This window comes from Sitophilus oryzae, unplaced genomic scaffold (genome assembly GCF_002938485.1).
Source record: "Sitophilus oryzae breed Bouriz unplaced genomic scaffold, Soryzae_2.0 scaffold_980_pilon_pilon, whole genome shotgun sequence".
Lineage (NCBI taxonomy): Eukaryota > Metazoa > Arthropoda > Insecta > Coleoptera > Curculionidae > Sitophilus > Sitophilus oryzae.
The window spans coordinates 3,050,394-3,073,802 of record NW_022147617.1 but is presented as its reverse complement, the minus strand read 5'-3'; the positions used below and the strand labels follow the sequence as shown (position 1 = coordinate 3,073,802).

Genomic DNA, 23,409 nt, shown 5'->3' with positions numbered 1-23,409 from the left:
ACTGACCCACTTTTTGGTATATTTCGGGCTCCTACGTAGGCAACTCTACGTTTAACCAATATTCGTGCTTTTACGGTAATATAATACTCATTCTGATTGGTTTAATCTGGCTCTATAACAAAGCTGTGGGTTCGAGGTGCTATTGCAAATTAATGCAATTAATTTTATAAAAGTATAAAAAAAAAAACAAAATAACGTTACATGAACTATTATAACAATAAAACCTTAAAGTAACAAAATGTAAAATAACAAAACCAAAATAACGTTACATAAACAAAGCTAAAGATTAGGTGGATATAATTTTGAAATTTAAAAAAAACAATGTATGTCACTGTCAGTATTTGTTCTTTTGAACAAAAAACGGCAAGGTATCCAATAAAATGGATATAATACCATGTTAAAGACCATATCACCATAATCCCTCCTCTGATATTTCTCCACGTTCGCTCTATATTCTGGGTATGAATAGTTCCATCATTTGGATCTACATAATTGATGGAATTATTAATAACAAAGTGCTGAAATCCTTCATCATTCAGTGTATCATTGCTTTTCCAACAATCGGATACTATTGTTGTGTCTGGTAGAATCCATTCGGCAATGAATAACCCGAAGTAAAGTTGCAGAACTTCGATCCGGAACAGGTACCAAAATATCTTCTTGGAAGCTTGCTCTCGTCTCGCGCTCGGCTCGTCAGGTCTGGACGCACCATAGACTGCCGGAGTGCTGACGTCACGAATGTCAAATTGCTTTTCAAACAAGGTTTAGTTCTTTTATATTTCTATTGAGCTCTTCCGAATGACGTCACAAATTAATATAAAATGTAAAAAAAACAGGTGATTGCCGACAACCGACGACTTGTGTATGGTATTTTCAATACGCCTATGATGGTTGCGCATGTTGCAAAATCTGTGAATTTTAATAATAATTTTAAATAGAAAAATGGCACTAGATTTCAAAATATTTTATTATATTTTTGGTGCTACTTGGGATTTATTTCACTTTATGACCCTAAAAATTAACAAATTTTCTATAAAATGAAGTGTATAAAATATAGAGCTTAAGTTGAAGAAAAACGGATTTTTTTTAAATAAGAGAGAAAAAAATTCTAATCCCAAACATATCCTTGCGCTTTTTCATTTGCGCTAACAGCGCGTTTTTATTGCCAGGTCTATAGCTGTATCGATGGCAATTTAGCCATTTTGTTATAGTAAAGTAATCTAATTTGTATTAAAATTTAAAAAAAAACAGATGCGCATCAAACAAACAAAGAAAAAGGTTCGCAGCGTGTATTCATTTGCTGGAGCTATAAATAAGTAATTTTCTAAAAAAATAATTATGAATATCAAAGACCTATATTATGTAAATTATGAGTATGGGTAGATATAGGATTAAGAGAATATTTTATCATAAAATATCGAAGGCAATAGTGATATTAAGGCGATAGAAGCAGATAATTTCATTGATCTGTAGCAAAAATCAAACAAACATTCAACAATGAAAATAATTTATTTTATTTTTATGAAATATATAACAATAAGACCTTAAACTAACAAAGTATAAAAAAAAACAAAATAACGTTACATGAACTATTATAACAATAAAACCTTAAAGTAACAAAATGTAAAATAACAAAACCAAAATAACGTTACATAAACAAAGCTAAAGATTAGGTGGATATAATTTTGAAATTTAAAAAAAACAATGTATGTCACTGTCAGTATTTGTTCTTTTGAACAAAAATTCGGCAAGGTATCCAATAAAATGGATATAATCTCTCTTCTACCATATCGGGGAATCCCTCCTCTGATATTTCTCCACGTTCGCTCTATATTCTGGGTATGAATAGTTCCATCATTTGGATCTACATAATTGATGGAATTATTAATAGCAAAGTGCTGAAATCCTTCATCATTCAGTGTATCATAACTTTTCCAACAATCGGATACTATTGTTGTGTCTGGTAGAATCCATTCGGCAATGAATAACCCGAAGTAAAGTTGCAGAACTTCGATCCGGAACAGGTACCAAAAATATCTTCTTGGAAGTTCTTTCAAAACCTCCAAAAACCTACTGTCCTTCTATACGACGTCCCCTATTATATTTACGCTTTCCAAATTTAGCCTCGTTAATTCCGACAATCTTCCTAGGACCACCTAGTCGTTGGCAATGGTCCAAGCTCCATTGTATACATACTTCCCTGCAATATGATGACCAATCAACAACTGTTCTTTAACTACATTTTATTTCCCTCATTATAAATTTTGGAGGAGGATATGAAACTCTCAACCAAAGTAGAGTAAATACAGCACATTCTCTATTGTTAACTTGGACTTGGAAAACCATGTAGGTACCTTTTCTTCCAGTTTCATTAGTACTGCATTTCATAATTTTGGCTTCGGTGAACTATCATGACACACGATTTTTCTTAGAAAATGAAGCTTATGTTACCTTAAAATGAACTTCTTGGATTATTTGACTAAAATCTGATGTGGAAAAACACGTTTCACATAAAAGTATTCTTAAAAATGTTGTTATATTTTATTTTTATAACCGATAATGAAAGAGTCGCGGACATAAAGTCGCGGACTTGTTTATATCCGTTTCTATGTTTACGCTGACAGTAGTGAAGGTCGAATTTTGACAAATATTGCGAATTGATACATGGTTGTCAGATCAGCTAGTAAATCATCCGGAATTTCATGCAATTTTTTTTAGGGAATAAAATGACATCATAGATTTAAAATGTTTTTATTTTTTATTTTTATTAGTAGACCATGATTGATAATAAAAGAAGCTAAAATATTATTCAAAGTATACTGCTAGCTGTGTCTTGTTTTATTTTGGGAGCTACTAATAAATTCTTTATATATTATGGAAACTTAACTCTCTACCGCTATTTGTATATCTTGGACTATACTATCTGTTATCATACCGGAACTTTTAGATATTCCTTTAGATAATATACGTGAAATATACTTTCAGCAAGATGGGATTTCCTGTTTGAAAATATTAGAATTTTGTTAACGACTATTTCCCAAATCAATGAATTGGGACCACTGGACAGCTTCCTTGATCCCCGGAGTTGTCTGTTCTCGATTTTTGTATTTAGGGATTTTTGAAATATGAAATATATTATGGTAACCAGAACAATGTCGAAAACCTCGAAAATGCTATTAGGCAAGCTTTTAGATATTTGCAAACCCATCCCGTTATAAAAAAAAAGAAGAAAAACATATACAGAGATTCAGTGGTAACAGTTTAAAAGTAAAATATTTCAGTCTGACATAAAATTTTAATATGTGTGTGACTATTTTAGTAAATATTATTTTTATTTTTTTGTTATCTATCACGGCCTACTAATAGGAAAACGATACCTTTTAAATATTGCAGTAAATAGTGAAAATAAATATAGAGTGTTAAAATATTTTTGAGAAACTCATAGCAAGACGGATCATATGACTACACTACTGTATTCAACGTAAAAAGTTCTACAAAAATCAGTTTTCACCTTCTCTATATCTTATACAATAACGTAGAGATGGGGACTGTCCCAAATTGCAAAATTTTCGATCAGAAGCGAAGAGGGCTATGAAAATTATGTTTACAGCATCTTCCGTCTGACAAAAAAGTGGGACCGGTTTGTGCAAACCGTATCCTCCTATCTTTACTAAAATGGGACACCCTGTGCATTGTTTTAAATTCAGATTTCGAATAACGAAAATTTAGGAAATAAACTAGTCAACTGATTTCTTTTTGTTGATAGTAATAAACAGGAATAGAATTTATATTAGTGTTGGTCTCATTTTCTTATAAATATTTAACTTTTGAAATTTACAATTTTTTTATTAAATACAATTAAATTTAAATCAATTATTCATTTTTATTTTAAATAATAAATCAACAATAATAATTTTTTATATACAATCGTTATTTTTTATATTTTTTTACGTAACAAGCGTTCAGTTTTTTACGAAATTATATATGTACATTATTTGCATTGTCGATTCGAACAGAAACATAACATTGTCATAATAATGAAATTTACTGGAGTATTGTTATACATTTTGCTAGTTATGGCAGTCATTTTTGACTCTACTAACGCTTTTTTTAGGAATCATGTAAACGTTACTGTAAGTAATGCACATATTTATTTTTGTATTTTTAAATCAAATTTAATTTATTTCTCTACGGTTTATTTCTTTTTAATATATCTGGTAAATCTGGTAATATGGAATCACATTTTTTTTATAAATAGGCCCCAATAATATGTTTCTTAGCCAGTGTTTTTTTTTAGCACAAGCAGATTAACATCAATGTTAAGATGGAAAAGCCTGAGAGAAAGCGTCCTATAGGATATGTAAAAATGTATACTACTTAATACAACGCATAGATTATACGAAATAATAGATATACATAGATACAAAAATTGGTATTTTATGGAATTAATTCGTATTTTTTAAAATTGAATGAAATAAAAAAATTAAAAAAAATGTGTGTTTTTATTAGTAATTTTATTATAGGTATACAGTGTCCGGCAATAGTGCGTCGGGCATCTGTAGCTCCTAAAATAAAAAACTTAAGGATTTTGTTTAAGTGCAAATCTAAACTAAGTATGTTCTAGTATGTATTCCAGGAAAACATTTTAAATTCTATAGGGTGGCTCAGAAAAGTGTAAGTGGACCGGGATGATTTTTTTTAAATGGAACACCCTTACATAATCCTAAGATATGAGTAAATATATTTCAATAGTTTCAGAGATATTAATAAATAAATAAAAAATTTATATTTTTCAGTCTTTCTTAAAAAAAATAATAAAAATACAAGAACTGTCGTGAAATCAAAACTATATTAGATATTTGCTTTAGATGGTCTGTACTTATTTTGCTATAAATATGGTAATCGTATTTCATACGGGACGTTCAAAATTTTACGCCAAACTTTTTGTATAGTAAATTTTTATCAAAGCCACCCAATGATTTTTGTCTCGTATTTTACCATTGAGAGAGCCATATGAAATAATACCGTATGATCGAAAATAAACGGCGTCCAGTTGGCTGGGAAACGACGATCGATGACATTTCCCATATAAATTTACATATAAAATGACAGCGATCTTCATTTTATAGCCATGGCTGACGGCGCGGCGCCGTTTTTTCTCGATCATACGGTACCTACTGCGTGTATCTGCGAAACCAATATAAATTTTGAAATACTTCATTTTTTAATTCTCTATCTAATAAAAAATAATATACAGGGCGTTCCATTAAAAAAAAACAAAGAAAAATTATTTTATATTTTAGAAAGTCTGGCGTAGAATTTTGAACATCCTGTATGATTTAAGATTATGATATTTAGAGCAAAGACTATAGATTATGATATTTATAGCATGACTAAAGTATCGACTATCTAAAGTAAATACCTATAATACTATTTTCAAGGTCGACATTAGTTTATGGACATTATTATTTATAATTTATAATAGTTTACTTAAATTTACCTACAATAGTTTAATAATCAAGTATTCATTCAGATTTTATCAAGAAAAATAAGGCAGTGCGGCGAAACGAATAGATATACTAGTGAGTAAATGCTTCTTGGTCTCAAGGGTTTATGCTCAAAGATATCCCAAATAGGAATCTTCCTTATAATCTTCCTTTGAAAAAGTATTTGTCTCTATTTCGCAGAGCTGGTAGAGTAAAATTAGGCAGAAACATGTCGTTGTTAATGAAGAAAATGAATTTGCCGTAATTGGCTCTTTTATAGAAAATCCATATATGTATCTACAAGTTATCGTAAAATAACTCAAAGAAGTTCTTCATCGTTTTTCATGACTGAATAATAAATACATATTTCATAAATATTATTAATTAAACTGTTGTAGGTAAATTAAATAAAAGTTAACTGATATAAATTTAAAGAAGTCCATAAACTAATTTCTATCTTAAAAACCATCTACTAATTGTCACTAGAAACTTGCCATGACAGCACTAGCCCCCTTGGTTGCCATTTTAATGAAACATTTCTCTTTGTATATTTGAAAATAATGTTAAATTGTGCACATTGTCTCCCCACATATACCCATAAAATATTTTGTTTCTAAATCTTACCGTTTCCGTATAATCAACCGAGGCGAATGAGGTGCGCCACCCTGTATAACTTTATTATACAGATTGTTAACTTGACAGTTACTTATTGGGGAACAGAATGGCAACACTGCCTACATTCCAAATGAGTACTAAGCTAAGCTGCCGACTCGTCCTGTCCCGTTGTCTCTCGACGAACGGGAAGATGTTGCCATATTTCAACCATAAAGCTCTTGCCGCGAGTAATAAACAAATTAACAACCTGTATACATTATATATATAGCATAGGAAGATGTCCTATTAATTATATAGGTACCGGGTGGCCAACTAAGAATGGACGCCGGCTGTATCTCAGAAACTACTTATCGTATAACTTTGGTAAACAAATTCTAATAAGTAAATCGACCAAGAGAAATCGCTGGAAATTATTTTCAAGTTCAAAAAATACCCGCTAGGGGGCGTTTCTCTAACAGCCAATCAGAAAACAGGGTTTTTCTCAAAAATATGCAAGTGGACAGGTATTTTAAATATTACTATTGTAATCATCGGGAAAATTTTTTAGATATAGAGTATTTTGCTCTATCTCATAAAATAAAGTGGTGGGGGAAGGTTAAATTTGCTTTTATTAAAATAAGGATAACTCTGGTTTAGGTTATCCGATTTAAACAAACTAGGGCTCGTTTAAAAGAGCTCTTCTTCCTTAATGATCTCCAGTATAAATTATGTTTCCACGATTTTTTTCATTGTAGCTAGAGGGCGCCGTTTGACATCATAACAGATATTGCGCTGTTGCGTAAATAAATTAAATAGAAGGCTATATTTCTCTTTCGACAGTTAAATAGAGCACAAAATTTCCAAAATATCAGCGTAAACCGCAACTTTCTATCTTCTCTCTAACCGAAGATATTAAGAGAACAAATCATGTTAGGCTGCCGCTTATGGTCTAAAGGCCGCGGCGTCCATTCTTAGTTGGTCACCCGGTACATATACAGGATCGCTGATATGTACGGAAAAGGTCGATTATCAAGTAAAATATACTGTATATATAAGTACCGCAAAAAATTAAATGTATTGTATTTAACTTTTTTGCGGTACCTTGTAAATTTTACCTAATAATCGACCGTTTCCATACATATCAGCGACCTTGTATAATTTTAGTATAATATTATTATTATAAATCATTAAAAAAAACAGAATATTTCTATACGGACACTGAATATTCAATATTTAAAGAAGGCAATTATTTTATTAATCTTTAATTCTACAATTACCTACAAAATATTAATTTACATTATGATGTCAGCATCCGCAAAATAATTAATTATATTACGTATTTTTGGGTGCAATATGGAAACCATTAGAATTGGAATTTTTAGAATTTAGAATGAGTGGGAGGGGGGTTAATCACTTCGACCTTACAGATCCATTGTGTCCCCCTTTCTTGAATCATAACTCATCATACAGTCCCAGGGCTTTGACAAAAGCCAGTATCTGGGACGGTTTTATAGAGGGTAGTTCTCCATCTCCAATATCAGTCGTACCAAAATTCATGGCACGAATGGTTGTCGTCTCGGCGCACTCAGTGATGAGGTGTACTGGTGTTTCCCCATCTTCCCCACAGAATCTGCATTCGCCGTTTCTTCTTAGTTTCAATCTACTGAGGTGTTCATTGAGGAGACAGTGTCCTGTTAAAACCCCGTGACAATCCGAAGATTGTTCTTACTCAGACCTAGGAAGATCTGTGATTTTTATTGATCATAAGCCCTCAGAAACTTCTTCGAGTGTCCTAGACCATTGCAAGATTTCCATTCCAGGTTGCGGATGGAATCTTCCAAGTTCTTGAGTTCCTCCTTGAGTTGGTTACCACTTGGAAAGCAGAACGGTTCTGGTCCAGTTAGTGGAGTGTTCGCTCCTTTTCTACCTAGATTATTTGCTTTTTCATTGCCTTTTATCCCTTGGTGAGCAGGCACCCAGTGTAGGAGGACTTTGTTTTCTTTGCCTAATTTATTCAGCTTCTCTATGTATTCTTTGACCAATTTCGAATTGATTGAGACTGAGTTGATCGCCTTTAACGCTGCTTGACTATCAGATAAGATGGCTATTTCTTGTTTCCGATAGTTCCTATCTAAGATAAGTTGTACGCATCTCTCGATAGCGTAGATTTCTGCCTGTAGGATACTAGGGTAAGTGCCCATTGGTTCGGAGTAATTAGCTCTCGGCCCAAACACTCCGATCCCTGTTCCCGTATTGGTTTTGGAAGCATCAGTATACCAAGTTATGGTATGGTCTTTTAACTGCTGGGCAAGCGTTTCGCTCTTCCAATTCTTCTTATTGCTCAATACTACATTGACATGTTTGTCAAAGTTGTACGTTCTTGGCATATCGTCCACTGGGAGTTGCAGGAGTGGTATTTCCCTTTTTGAGTGTTCCCAAGCCCCTGATCTGACAATTCTCCCAGTACTAATTCCGTTAGTGACCATTCTAATCATTGTCGCATTGGCATATCTACCAATGACAATGTGCAGTGGTGTTAGATCTAGAATGACCTCCATTGCTGCTGTTGGACAGGTTCTCATGGCTCCTGTGATGCAAACACATGCTAGTCTCTGGACTTTGCATAGGTTTAGCCTTGCCGTCCGTTGCTCTAGTTTTGTGTACCAGGCAACTGCTCCATAAGTAATCATGGGTCTTACTATCATGGTATACATCCAGCGCAAAATGTTAGGGGAGCAGCCCCATCTATTTCCGGCCAGTCTTCTGCATATCATGAGAGCCTTTATGGCTTTGCTGGTAGTGTTCTTAATATGCCTGTTCCACAGGAGTTTACTGTCCAGGGTTATTCCCAGGTATTTAACTTCCTGTGTTGGCAGTATTTCTTTTCCATCTAGTTGGATTCTTTTCAAGTTTTTCAGACTTCGCCTTCTGGTGAATGGCACTATCGCGGTTTTGTCTGAGTTGATACTCAGCCCGACAATCCTACACGTCCTAGCTATTTGCTGAACCTCCTTTAGAAGGGCAGGAAAGATCCCATCCACTCCTGCGGCTTTATAGGGCTGAAAGGTGTCGATCGCCCATTTCAGCTTTTGTACTGTTATTACTAGCTTGGCCACTTCCCAATCTTCCCTGCAAGAATTGTGGGGTTCAGTGGGAGCTACATAAGTATCAATAGGTATGCTACCTGGAAAGTGTGTATATGGAAACCATATATTATTTGTTAATTATTATAAAATAGGACTCAAAACAAGGCGCATTGGATGTAAAACTACCACTAACTGTCACTGTAGGAAACAAAACTGGCGGAGATTAACCGAATAGAGGGAATAACAGAAATTTGAAATAAAGATGGAAAAATATTTTATTTTAATTTTATGCCAGTTGTAGGATGAAAGCAACAAAAACTGTTTTATTCAAAGATAACTTTTTATTCACATAGGATGTTCATTCGGGAACCTCTCAGACTGGTTATTGGCTGTAGACTAACATTGTTACAAGTCAGTAATAAGTTGTAGATGGATTAGTAATTGAAGGGTCCAGGGGAAAAACTTGATTAGCGCCAGTTTCTTAATTTTAGGATCTTACAATTTTATAGTAAGTCTAACTGGTCCCTACAAAATGTATAAACTCTGCAGGGAATGAGTTGTTAAATCCAATGATATATGCCTAGTAAAAATCTAGAATACACGGAATAAACTTGATAACCACCCGCCGTCCAGTGCTCTCCTGTGAAATGACGCAAACTTAAGTATAGACTATCTAAAGAAAATACCTAATATAATTTTGATTTCAGGACTGTTTCTGTATTTGTAATATTTTTTTTAACGAAGGTTGAAAAATATTTTTTTTTTATTTATTTATTAATATCTCTGAAACTATCGAATTATATTTATTCATATCTTAGGATTATGTAAAGTGATCTGAAAGGAAGCCAAAAATGCAATAATATACAGGGTGTTCCATTTAAAAAAATATATCCCGATCCACTCACATTTTTTTGAGCCACCCTATAGAAGTTAAAATATTTTCCTGAAATACATCCTCGTACATACTTTAGGTTTACACTTAAACAAAATTCCCAAGTTTTTTATTCTAGGTACTACAGATGGCCGACGCACTATTGCCGGACCCTGTATATTATACTAAGATTATATTTTCTTACGAACAACATACGCACTACTTTAAAAATAACAGATTAACAAACATATTTTATCCGAGTTTTATACTAACTTATAGCATGCATTTCAGTTGATTTCAACAAATTTCGACCGCAGCGCTTCGACGGAAGAAATCAGAAATTATCAGTACTATATGTCATCGTCTTGTTGATCGCATTAAAATAATATTGTAATCGTGGTTTTGTCATAATATTTAAGTATTTTAGTTTTTTCCTAGCACTCAGGTACGAGGTTTGTGCGATGTAATTCTGTTTCGGGTAGTAAAAAGTAAGTGAAAAAGAATTCGAACTAGGCGTCGTGTTGTGGTTGTGACAATTTCAAATGCTAATAAAATTGCTGAAAAAATGTTAACGCGTAAAGGAGAGCGTAATTAGGGCCTTGTTGGGTACAAATAACATTCAATAAATAAACTTTCCCGGATATTCAACTCTCCCGAAACAACATTTTATAGATTCGTAGATTCTCACACCGATTTGGTCAAAAACAAAAATGGATTCGACGAAACAAGTGAGCAAGCAAATTTCCCATTGCATAATAAGAAAATAAATAAAACATATATAAATAAGACATATACTATGAGAGGATAGAACATAATTTGCAATATTAATGGTATACTTTTTTTAATCAACTAGTGATAAAATGTTTTATGAACATCTTCTAAAATTATAATTATGTACCTTTAAAAAATTTCGTTATAGCCGAAATAGCCCTAATTATGCCCCACTAGCAAAACCGGTGATTAAAACTATGGTCGCTACAGTAATTGAACTCAATTTTTAGAATTTTCACAAATTACTTTCTAATTCCTTAATATTTCCTAACACTTTTAGAATAATTAAATAATACATTTTTCTTATATTCGCTATTTTAACCGGTGTTTTTGTATATACTAGTTGTTTACGATATTCTCCGATAGTTGCAGCACCGGCGGAGATTGTACCAAGCCTATACTGCTGAATCCATATACAATAATATAACAGGGGCAGCCAAAAGACATTAAAAAGATAGACGGAACATATCATTCATAAATGCTCCTCTGTTGTGCATCAAACTTTCAAGTTAATTTCAATGTGTCAAAAAAAAAGAGACAGAAAAATCTAAAATTTCCATCAAGGCAACTACGCGGATCTCTGATTGACTTGTTTTTAACCCTTCTGTTCCAACCCCAAGTGGCGTATCGTTTTTGAAGGAATTAATATGAGTAAAAATTATTGTATCGGGTGGCCAACTAAGAATGGACGCCGGCTGTATCTCAGCAACTACTTATCGTATAACTTTGGGAAAGAAATTGTAATGAGTAAATGGGGCAAGAGAAATGCTGGAAATTATTTTCAAGTTCGAAAAATGCCGGCTAGGGGGCGCATCTGTGATGGCCAATCAGAAATCAGGATTTTTCTCATAAATATGTAAATGAAGAGGTATTTTAAATATTGCTATTGTAATCGCTGGGAAATTTGTAATTTTTTTATGCGATGGTATGTATACCACGATAGTAAGACCCATGATTACCAATGAAGCAGTTGCTTGGAACACAAAACTAGAGCAAGGTACAGCAAGGCAAAACCTGTGCAAATTACGCATCTGCATCATAGGTACATGCCCACATGCGTCACAGGTCATATGAAAACATGCCCAACACCAGTAATGGAGGTCATCCTAGACCTAACATTACTGCATATTTTCGTCGGTAGTTATTCCAGTGCGACAATGATTAGAATGATGATTGACGGAAACAGTACTGTGAGAATTTTCAGATCAGGGGCTTGGAACACCATCAAAAAGAAAATTCCACTTCTCCAACTTCTAAACATCCTGTCACTTTAGAACTTGCAGTTCCGCATCTATGTTTATAGGCCTTTGATCTTATATTTTTAAAGAGGAATAAACAAGCATTGATTTAACACTTTGGTCACAGTAAAGATTGCTACTAATAGCAACCAAGTCTAAACTTGAATTAATGCAAATTAATACAATTTTGTTTATCTCATCAAGAAGAACCGAACTCGAGAAAATATGAAGAGACAAGTTGTAATCACCAATAAATGGCCTATACAACTGTATTAACAAGAGAAAAAAGACAGTGGTATACATTTTTTTTAGAAAAATATTCCAGTGATAACCCATATGGACATCCCTAGTAAATATGTCGACGCTTTTTTAGCATTAGAATATGTAGCACTAGTAACTCTTACTCTCAAAATTTCATTCGAATCACTAAAAGCATTTGGAAGAAAATTATAGTAAATAGAAAAAAATAAAGACCTACAACAAAAACCCAGAAAAAATAACTGGTACTCAAAATTAAAAAAGCAAAATGTTTTTTTTTAATTTTCAAAGTAAAATAACTCTGTTATTTTGGACTGTGAAAATATTAGCATTTATTATTTAAAATGTTCCAATATTATTTTTCCATGAGGAATCTCCCCACGAGAGATGGTACAATACCCTGTATATTAAGAAAAATAAAAGTATTCACAATACAAGCCAACAAAATTTTTTAAAGTTGTCTTTGCCGACTTATATCTAATTTGCCCCAAAACCATAAGCAGCAAATTCCGTCTTCGACTAGGTTTTGGATTTAGATAAAGATGTATTTGGGTTAAATATTGAGCAATAAATTGTCTGTCAACATTTTCTTATGGTGTTGTTGTTCATAAAGATAATTGGATTGGTGTTTTTATGAACAAATAACCTTTTTTTATTAGCCTAACCAACAAAAAAAATTATTTCATTGAAATATAAAACTTCATATTAGATACGCTATTAAAATAATCAATTTTAGGAAAATATATTTCTTTTAATAAAACTGAAAATAAATTTAAAATCATTAGAAACTTCAGTTATATCCTGTAAATAATATTCCAGGCACACTTGCAAGGTTCTTTGTTCTTTTTTAGAATGTTAGAGAAGACCAACTGTTTAGAAAGGTTTATTTTGCTTTATACCGGGTGCGTCTCAAAAGTGGCTGACCCCTATAACTTTTTTATTTTATCAGATAAAAAAACGAGATTTGGTATGTTAGTATATGACCATAGGTATATGACATAAATTGGGATTGATTGACGTTTCCATTCTTTTCAGCGCGAAATAACTACAACTTTTTATTTTTAAATGGCACCCTCGGTATTTTTTTACTTTATTCGATAGAAAATTACATTCTGAATAGAATTATATATCATATGTCAACTTTTGACACTTTTGCTTAAAACAAAATTGAATTTTAAATTTCAATCTAGAGTGCCATGGCTGTGTTAAAAACACTAATTTTTAATCGAGGAGCCTTGGAAAAGATTTGATCATCTAATGTTATTCGTGTCTTATCCTGGCCGGTTAAAAGATGCCCAAATCATATTTTTAATCATATCTCAATTTTTTCAAATGGAACTAGGGTGGCTCATTAGCATATTTGGAAAAAGCATTTTTTTACGAATAATTTGGTACCACAGACTTGGTATTTCGAGCCAAATTATCGTTTTAATCGCATGTTGCATAAAAAAGTTATAGGAGTGAGTCACTTTTGAGACGCATCCGGTATATACGAGAGTTAGCAAATCTTTTTTGTGGTCGTTTGAAGCAAGTAAGAAATTAAGTTTTTTCCCATGTTACTACAATTGTTTAGATGATTCGATGTTTTAGTCTTCTTTCTTCCTCTTTTCATTTTCTTTCTGTACACATGGTCAATTTAGCCTTTATGTTTATTTTTTAATTATTTGCCCAATGCGGTCCACTAATTTTGTTTCATTGCGACCTTCTTGAATTTATGAGTAGTAAATAAATAACGTACTATTTAAAAAAATATAAATATTTATTTTTATTAAAGCCATTAGGTTTTTGCCCATTAGGTTTCAATTATTGTCAGGATACTTTGAAACTTAACTTGAACGAATATGGTGAACTTTTGATAAAATGATGTAGTATTGATTAAGGACCCGGTATGTCGCTAGTAGTAGAAAAAATAATTTTTATAGGTTACTAGTTTATTTTGTTGCCTAAATAATACACGTATTTGATATCAATTAAACTTTTAGTTACGTAATCGAGGGCGCGATTTTTAAATTTATTGTTGCCAACCATGAACATATTCGGCGCCGGCGCTGTGCTGATTAACTGAAATTTAAATTTCGCGCTGGGGTTCCAGGTGGTAGCTCTGCTGTAAAAAATGTCAAGTTGCCGCATTTATTTATTGATTTCCTGACATTGTCATTTGTTTTGACACTTTTTGTAGTTTTGTATTACGAGTTTTGGGTTTAAATATTTTTATTCAACGTCTAATTAGTATGCTCCATAAAAAGCTAGATGTTGAAGGATTTATTGTAAAAGTAGCAGAGGAAGATGCTGATATACGATTGCCAGACGATCACCAAGTCCAGACGTGGTTGGGACAGGCTAAAAATCCTCCCTAGTGGGGATGAAAAACAACAAAATACGGCTTGCTACCCATACCCACTATGAAGGAAGTCGGGTAACAGTTGGATATACGGTTTTCGGCTATTTTTGTATTATATGGAAAAAAAATATATACTCACATTCTATTGACCTTACAGATCGCAAATATGCTGGGGAAGAAGAGAAATTGTGTTTCTTTAAGTATTTTTTCAACCAAACAAACTTACGGGACCGGGGAGCGAATAGGGGTGCTGGGCGGGGTAGAAGCGTACAAACTGGGCAAAACATGGCATACAAATATAGAAAAATCGCACTTTCCATTTAAAAAAATTGAGAAAATATAGATTACGTACGGAATTTCAAAATATTTTAATTTAATATTTGACACATATTTGACGTTATGAGAATTTTAACACTTGATTTGACATGACACCGACAGAAGGGAAGCTTGAGTTGAGGAAAAATGCAATTTTGGTAAAATAAGAGAAAACATTTTCTAACATACGAAAAAAAAAAACAAAGAATCAAACCAACAAGACCAACCCAATCTAAACCAAAACCAACCAAACCGCTCAGTGTGTTTTCATTGCTAGAGCTATAACTAAGCAATTCTCTATACCGCTGGTGGCGATTTAGCCAATATGTTAAACTAAAGTAAGTAAAATATTAAATAAAAACATTTTAAAACCTATGACGTCATTTTACCCTTTGAAAAAAAAGGATGCATGAAATTCACGACAATTTATTAGCTGATTTGGCAACTATGCATCAATTCAAATGTTTGTCAAAATTCAACGTTCACTACTGTCAGCATATCCTTCAATGTAACCTGCCAATGATTTCTGAAAAAAACAGTTCTTCATAGTTTTTTTGAAGAAATTTTACATTAAAAGCTTAATTAAAGGATTGTAAAATGATTGTGTTATGAGTATATTTAATCAGAATATTGTTTTTACCCCGCCCAGCACCCCTATTCGCTCCCCGGTCTCTTAAGTTTGTTTGGTTGAAAAAATACTTAAAGAAACACAATTTCTCTTCTCCCCCAGTATATTTGCAATCTCTAAGAACAATAGAATGTGAGTATATAAAAATTTTCTTATATAATCCAAAAATAGGCGAAAACGTTTAGATGCATATGAAAGCATCAGAATTAATAAATGTAAAGATAGTATGAACAGAGTCAACGGTCCAATTCCTTCAAGTTCTTTGTTCCTACTACTCTAGTGGCGGAAATCTAACTGTTACGCTCAGTTGGCTCTGACTCGGTTGGCTAAATTTTGCCACGCCCACTCGGTGCCCACTGAGCGAGTATATAAACGCTCAACTTGTAGATTGTACTTTAGTTTATAATCATCTGCTGATGATGCTAACATGGTTAGCGAAACGCGCGTCCAGTGTAAAATAAAAGTGTTTTTGGTGTATTGTGGTGATTTAGCGTTTTTATTTTGAAAACCGTATATGCAACAATTACCGGAAGTCGCACCTCCAGTCCAGAAGTACTTAACAGCGTGTCTTACAAGTGTTCTACGGAATGCCGAGGTCGCCGCAGTTGTTAGAAACCAGTAGGGAACCAGAAAGAAATTCGTGCTTCCCAGAAACCAGTAAGGACATCCATGCTCAAATGCGCCCGATGATGATGACATCTCGTCTGTCGTCGTTGGTGAATATGACGCGCAGTTGTTCAATGAAGATCTAGATCAGTCAGGTATATATTACATTTGCTTCGTATACCCATGACTCAGTAAGGACCAATTCGGGTTTTATGTTACATATTACGGAGAAGATGATATCACGATTCCTGCCAAAATGTCAAACAATAACAAGTCAGTTTTGAAAGAGATTCGTTAGCCAAATGTAAGCGAACATGGGCCCTCGAGTTCAAAACGTATTTGTAAGAATATGCCATGATTCCTTGAAAAAATTCCATTCGAAGAGTAACCTAAAAATTAAATTATTTTTTGGTAAAACAACGCTGCGTAGAATACAGACGTAAACTAGTTTCTGAATTGCAACATTTCGTTAGGCAAATTTATTTTACAAGTAAAAAGTTACTGACAAGCTAGTTTGAGTCTGGATTAGACGCAGTGGTATTTTACAAAAAAATATATTTTTTTAGGTTTCTATTTCAATGAAGGAATTTTTTCAAGGACGAATCCGCCATGAAGGTATAGACATTATCGTGATGGTGGCTTAAGAAGAATGCTTCGTATAGTGTAATATTAGCAAAATTTAGTATATAAATAATTTTAATGTTAATTAAATGTACCTACGTATGTATTTGTTTAATTTAGAATATTACTTCTTAAGTAATTTCATTGAGAGTTCGAAGGAAAGCGAAAATTTGTTATGGTTTATTATTTAGAATGATCATTTCCGCGTGACGAACGTTTGAATGTCACTTTAATGCGTTTATCAGCAAAATGGGTAAATATCACCATTCTTCATCTTTTGATTTCTGCCATACTACTGGACCGAATTGAACGATTTTTTTTGTAATAGCAAAATATTGGCTAGAACGCAACATTTCGGAATTATAGGTGAAAATCTGGAAAAAGTCAAAGAATTTTACCATCTTTGGGTCCTCCTGAGTCGAGCGGCGGTCGAGCAACCGCGCAAAACTAGGATACTTATCTCTCATGACAACTGAACAAATCAAGACCATAATTAGCTTTCCAACACTTTTTTCCAACTGCCTATAATAGACCTTATCTGACTGGCCTAAATAACGACATCATACGAGAGGTAAATAATAGATTTTAGTACTGCAGAGAGGTAATGCCAAAAGGCACTGGTTTAAAAAATTAAGATTAAAGTTAATGATATCTGACTAAAAATATAAATATCTCTACAAGCAGCTATGTTAAGAAAAATATGTGTCACAGCACTGATTATGTATGGTAACAATTTGGTCTCAGTTGTTGTTAGTCCTTGTATTCTTTAGTCATAGGACCACTATAGGGATGTAAATTGGGAAAAAAAAATCCGGTGGCTCTCAACACTTTTCAAATATAAATAATTTTTTATTTTTTTTTAATTTAAAACTGGAATATCTCTGTTATTTAAGACTTATTTGAAATAATATGTACCTATATTCCAGTAATGTAAACATAATTCCGTATATTTTTATATCTAATTATCTATAATTTGAGATATCAATTTATAGATATTAGTTTAGTCTTAACCTTCTACTGATGATGCTAATATGGTTAGCAAAACGCGCGTCCAATCAAAAGTAAAGTGTTTTGGTGTATTGTGGTGAATTAGCGTTCTATTTTGCTCTTATACTTTCTGTATTTAATTTGGAATGCATTGGACTTTACAAAATTTGAATCTGGAATAAATGACAATCCATAATATTCTAAAAAATGATATTCTCGACATCCGTGATTTTGCTGAGACTCAATTAACTTTAAACCATGACAGAGACGATAATTTAGAATTTTTAAAGTTGACATTCACATTCATTGGAGTAGTACCCGATAATGTGATGTTTCATGTTTCTGGAGCTATGCATCAAGCAAGGTGGATTGCTAAGGCAATTTACTCTCTATTTTTTTTTTCTCTACGATCTACGTTTAAGCTGACTTCAAACGAAAAAAAAAGACACCTCGGTCTGGTTTGTGTTTTTATTGTAAACATTTACGTAAAAATATGGTTAATGGCAGCATCATCGATCAAAGCTCCCAAATGCGATTTTCAATTGATACAATCTGTCCTCTGCTGTTTGATTTTTTTTTAATCATTTATGGTACCTAGTGCGAGAAAATTGTTTAATGGCATTATTCGATGACGGTATTGATAAAGAAACGAAAAAAAAAATGGTCCTAAAATTGTTTGATACTTTTATATTTTTATATTATAACGAACTTGAGTTTTCAGATGACAATCAAATCTAAAATCCGAAGAAATTAGTAATAGCTAAAAAAGATGTACAAAAAATTTTCGAACAAGGATTAAAACAGTTTATTAATCCTTCATCAATTAATTTCTTTCTGAAATTAATTTTGAATACAAGTTGATTGGGAAAACTGACAAGAAAATATAAATTACCAGATTTGTTTGAAAGTTGTAAACAATTTATTAGTTGGGAACGATGTTGTTGAAGATGGTGTAAAATTAATGCAAGAATGCAATGATTTGTTTACAAAAGATGAAGATCAGAAGCAGCTTATAATTCAAATTTTGAATGATTACAGAGCTTGAAACATAAAAAATACCAAAGAAAGCTTACACTGAGGGGTCTCACTTGGGCAAAGGAAAGTCTCACTTGGGCAAAAAATGTACATGTACTAACAAAATATCATTTTACTGCCAAGCAACTGCCAATGACTTATTAACTGCCAATGACGGCGAAGAAGACTGCCTATGACTGCCAAGAAAATGTACATGTAATTCCAATAGTGAGAAACTCCTCGGCTTGTAGATTGTAGAATGTATAATGAGTGAGAGGGGGGTTAATCACTGCGACCTTAAAGATCTATTGTGCTCCCTTCCTTGAGTTATAACTCATCACACAGTCTACAACCCATCATACCCCTGTTGTAGAGAGGACAGGGTATTTCTCATCCTCCTCTGACAACAGATGTTCTTCCTCCAAGGGTACACACCCTTCCACGGTTGGAATTTGGCCCTCCGTGCCCTTCACAGTCGAGGAGCTTGCCTCCGGCTGAGATACCCGTGAGGTGTAGGCTGGAGGATCTGTCTCCATTTTCTCCACATTTTTAACTTGGTCTCTCCTTAGACCTGATACTGGTCCCGTAGCTATAATATAGGCTATGTCCCTCTTTCTCTATTGCTTCCTTGGATTTGAGGCCAATTCCTATTGTGAGGACCTGATCATGACCCTCCTCCCTCGAGTTGATGACTTGCCAACTCGATATCCTTACATTGAAGTTCTGACCCTGGATAAGGCTCAGCAGGTAGGTGGTGTCTTTCCCCTTACTCTTCGGCAGAAAGACCGTGATGGCCACCCCTTTAGTGATGTTTTCTCCCTTCACTGCAATTCACTGCAAACCCCTCGGCTTACACAAACCTTGAAATTGAAAGTTAAGTCAAATTGAGAAAGATCAGTCTATGAAAAATAAATTTGTGGTAATTTATAAAAAAAAAATAAAGCTACAATTAACAATTCAATGTCATATTTTGTTTACAAAAATTTGAAGGTGCCAACACAGATAAAGGAAATAAATTTAGATTGGAATGTCCATCAAAATTTTGGGTCCCGAAATTGTTTTGGGTCGGGACCGTTGTACGCGATCTGGCGCTGCTATAGCGGTTGCTAAGAACAACCGTAAACAAAAACAGAAATAATTTTCTCTTGTCCATATTTCTTGTCAAAGTCAGAATCTTCAAAAATTATAGAATCTAAACCGCTCTCATTGAAAAAAATCCGAAAAGTGTTTAAAGCGCCCATTTCAAAGTAATATAATACGTAATAATTGTGAAAAAGTAGCACTAAAAACTTATAAAGCTGTGCTGTAAGCTATAAACTGTGAAAGCATACATGTCTCCTTACAAAGTTTCTTGTATGCAACACACTGTATTTTATTTATAAAATTAAAAGAAAATAATAAATTTGAATAAATACTATTTGGCGATATAATTCCGGAAAAAGCCGGACCGCTCCGAAATTATCAAAAGCTTGGGGTCGCGACCGTTGCAAAAATAGCGCCAAATAGTGTTTACATGGTCCTTATGAGTCCTTAAGATTACTTTCCAATCTAAACTTGTTTCATTTATCTATGACGTCAGTTTATATTTTTAAAATAATCTCTTGTATTATGGCTTTTCGTGTTGGAATTACTACAATATTTATTATTTTATACCAGTTATTTAGTGGATTTGGAAATTTGGAGGGCTCGTTCGTCCTCTAAAGCAGCATTGAGAGCTTCCGACAGAGTTTTGGGTTCTTTGCTTAAAATAAATATCTGTAATGAAAGTTCTTTAATAGTCTCTATCCTACCAATTTACTTCATTTATCTATGGGTACCAAATAGAGTAATTTTGTATAAAGTAATTATGATTTTCCTCACTTCTGAAATAGTTGATGGTTAAACAGCATCTTGCTGGTATTCCCGAGTTAAATATGTTCGCAGCTCAGTCCCCGGAAAGCCTATACTGAATAAGACAACAGTTTAAAGAATAAACAGAGGTTGTGAAGACAAGAATAATAGAGGCCCGAAACTAAAGGCACGGTATTAAGCACGAAGTGTGAAGACATGGAAGCATGGAAGTGTGAAAACAAAAATAATTGAACAGGACAAAAACAACAACGATTTGAATATTCTTCATGTTGAAGAACAGAAAAACATAGATTCCCGTTTATTGGGGATATAGTAGGAAAAGACAGGATCTTTCGCCGAACGACTTCTTCCTCTGAAGTACACTCCAAAAACCGTCTTTATGGGTATATTAAATACTGAAATTGAGATGAATTGAAAACGACATCTCTGTGGAATGCTAAAGATTCTCCCACAGCTTTGTCTTGTGAGGCGTGAATTTTACAATCATTTGGGGTATTGTTTGACTGTGAATGGGGGATTATGTAAATATTTTATTAATTAGTATAGTTTAATCAAGTTTTTTAGTTATAAACATGTCTTTAGTTTGTCAAATTATTGTGAATGTATGCGGTATGAGTGAGGCTTGCGAGCGATCGAGTAATAAAGTCATACACCGCGAATACTGTTCTCAGTTCAACTAATTCTTTTGTAGATTATCATTCCTATCCATTAGCATTCAAAAAGTAATTAATCACTCTTTCCAAACCACATAAGGTAACAGTTGCATATACGGTTTTCGGCTATTTTTGGATTATACAGGGTGTCCCAGAAATAAATGCAAGTATTTTAACTGGCACTATCCGAATTTTTTGAAAAATTTTTGGGATTTTTTTTTTAGTTTTTATTAAAAAAACATAATTTCTTGATAATATGGTAACATATAGGTAGTCGATTAAATTTACAAGAAAGAAAATCCAGAAAAGATCTAGTGGTTCTCAAAATTTTAGCAATTTTTTTTTGGAAATGTTCAAAGTAAAATAACTCCGTTATTTTAGACTTATTTACCACCCCTTAAAATACTTGCACTTATTTCTGGGACACCCTGTATAGAAAAAATATATACTCACATTCTATTGTCCTAGAGATTGCAAATATACTGGAGGAGGAGAGAAATTGTGTTTCTTTAAGTATTTTTTCAACCAAACAAACTTACGGGACCGGGGAGCGAATAGGGGTGCTGGGCGGTGTAAAAGCGTACAAACTGGGTAAAACATGGCATACAAATATAGAAAAATCGCACTTTCCATTTAAAAAAATTGAGAAAATATAGATTACGCACGGCATTTCAAAATATTTTAATGTAGTATTTGACACATATTTGACGTTATGAGAATTTTAACACTTGATTTAATATGACAGCGACAGAAGGGAAAGCAATGTTGCCAGTCTGAATTTTCTTTAAAATTTTTTTTTCTGTTTTTATTTTAAGAAATAACTATTTTTAATACTAATTTTAAATAAAGAAATGCACTAGATTTCAAAGTATTTTATTATATTTTTGGTGCTACTTGGGATTTATTTCACTTTAATGGCCATTAACATCAAAATTAACGAATTTTCTATAAAACGAAGCGTATAAAATATAGAGTTAAGTTGAGGGAAAACGGATTTTTTTTTAAATAAGAGAAAAAAAATTCTAATCTCAAAAATATTCTTGGGCTTTTTCATTTGCGCTCGCTAATAGCGCGTTTTTATTGGTAAATCTATAGTTATATCGATGGTAATTTTACCCCAGTGCAGTTATGACATTTACCATGTTGAAATTGCAAAAATTTTTAGAAAGCTGCGACTATTGAAAATAGTTAGCATTAGTAACCCTTATTAACATACTAAAAGTCCCCATTTGTCCGGTGTGTGCGTCATCAAAAAAAATCGGCCGCCATCTTGAATTTTTGTACTTTTTGGGAAAAAATGTAAATAACTCGAAAACGGTGCCTTATAGCGAAAAACTTCAAGAGGTAAAATTAAAGAGAGTAAAAAACTCTACCAGAATCAATAAAAAACAGTTTATTATCATAACGCAGTGACGTACAAAAATTTTTTGAAAATCGAGCAATTTTTAAAAGGAATCACCGAAATGCAAATTACTAATTTTTTAAGCTTATTAACAAATAGCATGGATATTTAGCATCAATTCAACTAAAATACAATCCTTGTGACATTTTCAAGAAATATTTATTGGTGGTTTAATAATATTTCAAAATTAACAAAAATTGTAAAAGTGTATCCTTTACTAAATACATGTGTACTAATAATGTGCGAAAGATGCCTCCACCTTGTCCCGATCGGGGCTATTTGCACTTAAACCAAGGACTTTTTGTTACCATTTTGTAAACAACTTGCTTTTAAAAATACAGTGACAGTTTGAAAAATTAGGCTACAGATACTGATTTGTTAGTTTTATTACTGCATTATCGGACAAAAAATTCAATTTTTATGATTCGGCCTGGAAAATCGTCCATACCTCACAGAGTAACTGACATCGGTAATATGCAGAACAAGATTGGTGACATGAAGCAGTCACTCTTATTTGCACATGCTATATGAGGATGTGATACAACCTCGTGCTTGTTTAAAAAAAGGTAAACTGGCGACTTTCAAAACGTTGCAAAAAGATCCTCATCTGCGACAAATTACATCCATTTTTTTAGAATCCTGCAGCACAAAATCTGAGCTAGTCGAAGCTGGAAATACATTCTTATT

General features: G+C 33.1%; 1 long non-coding RNA gene across 1 annotated transcript; it reads left to right on the top strand.

Annotated features, from left to right (window-relative positions):
• The first annotated feature begins 3,964 nt into the window (after positions 1 to 3,964).
• On the top strand, positions 3,965 to 4,494 carry LOC115891310. The gene is made up of 2 exons (XR_004051805.1): positions 3,965 to 4,133; positions 4,298 to 4,494. It is a non-coding gene; the product is annotated as an uncharacterized LOC115891310 (long non-coding RNA).
• Positions 4,495 to 23,409: the final 18,915 nt, after the last annotated feature.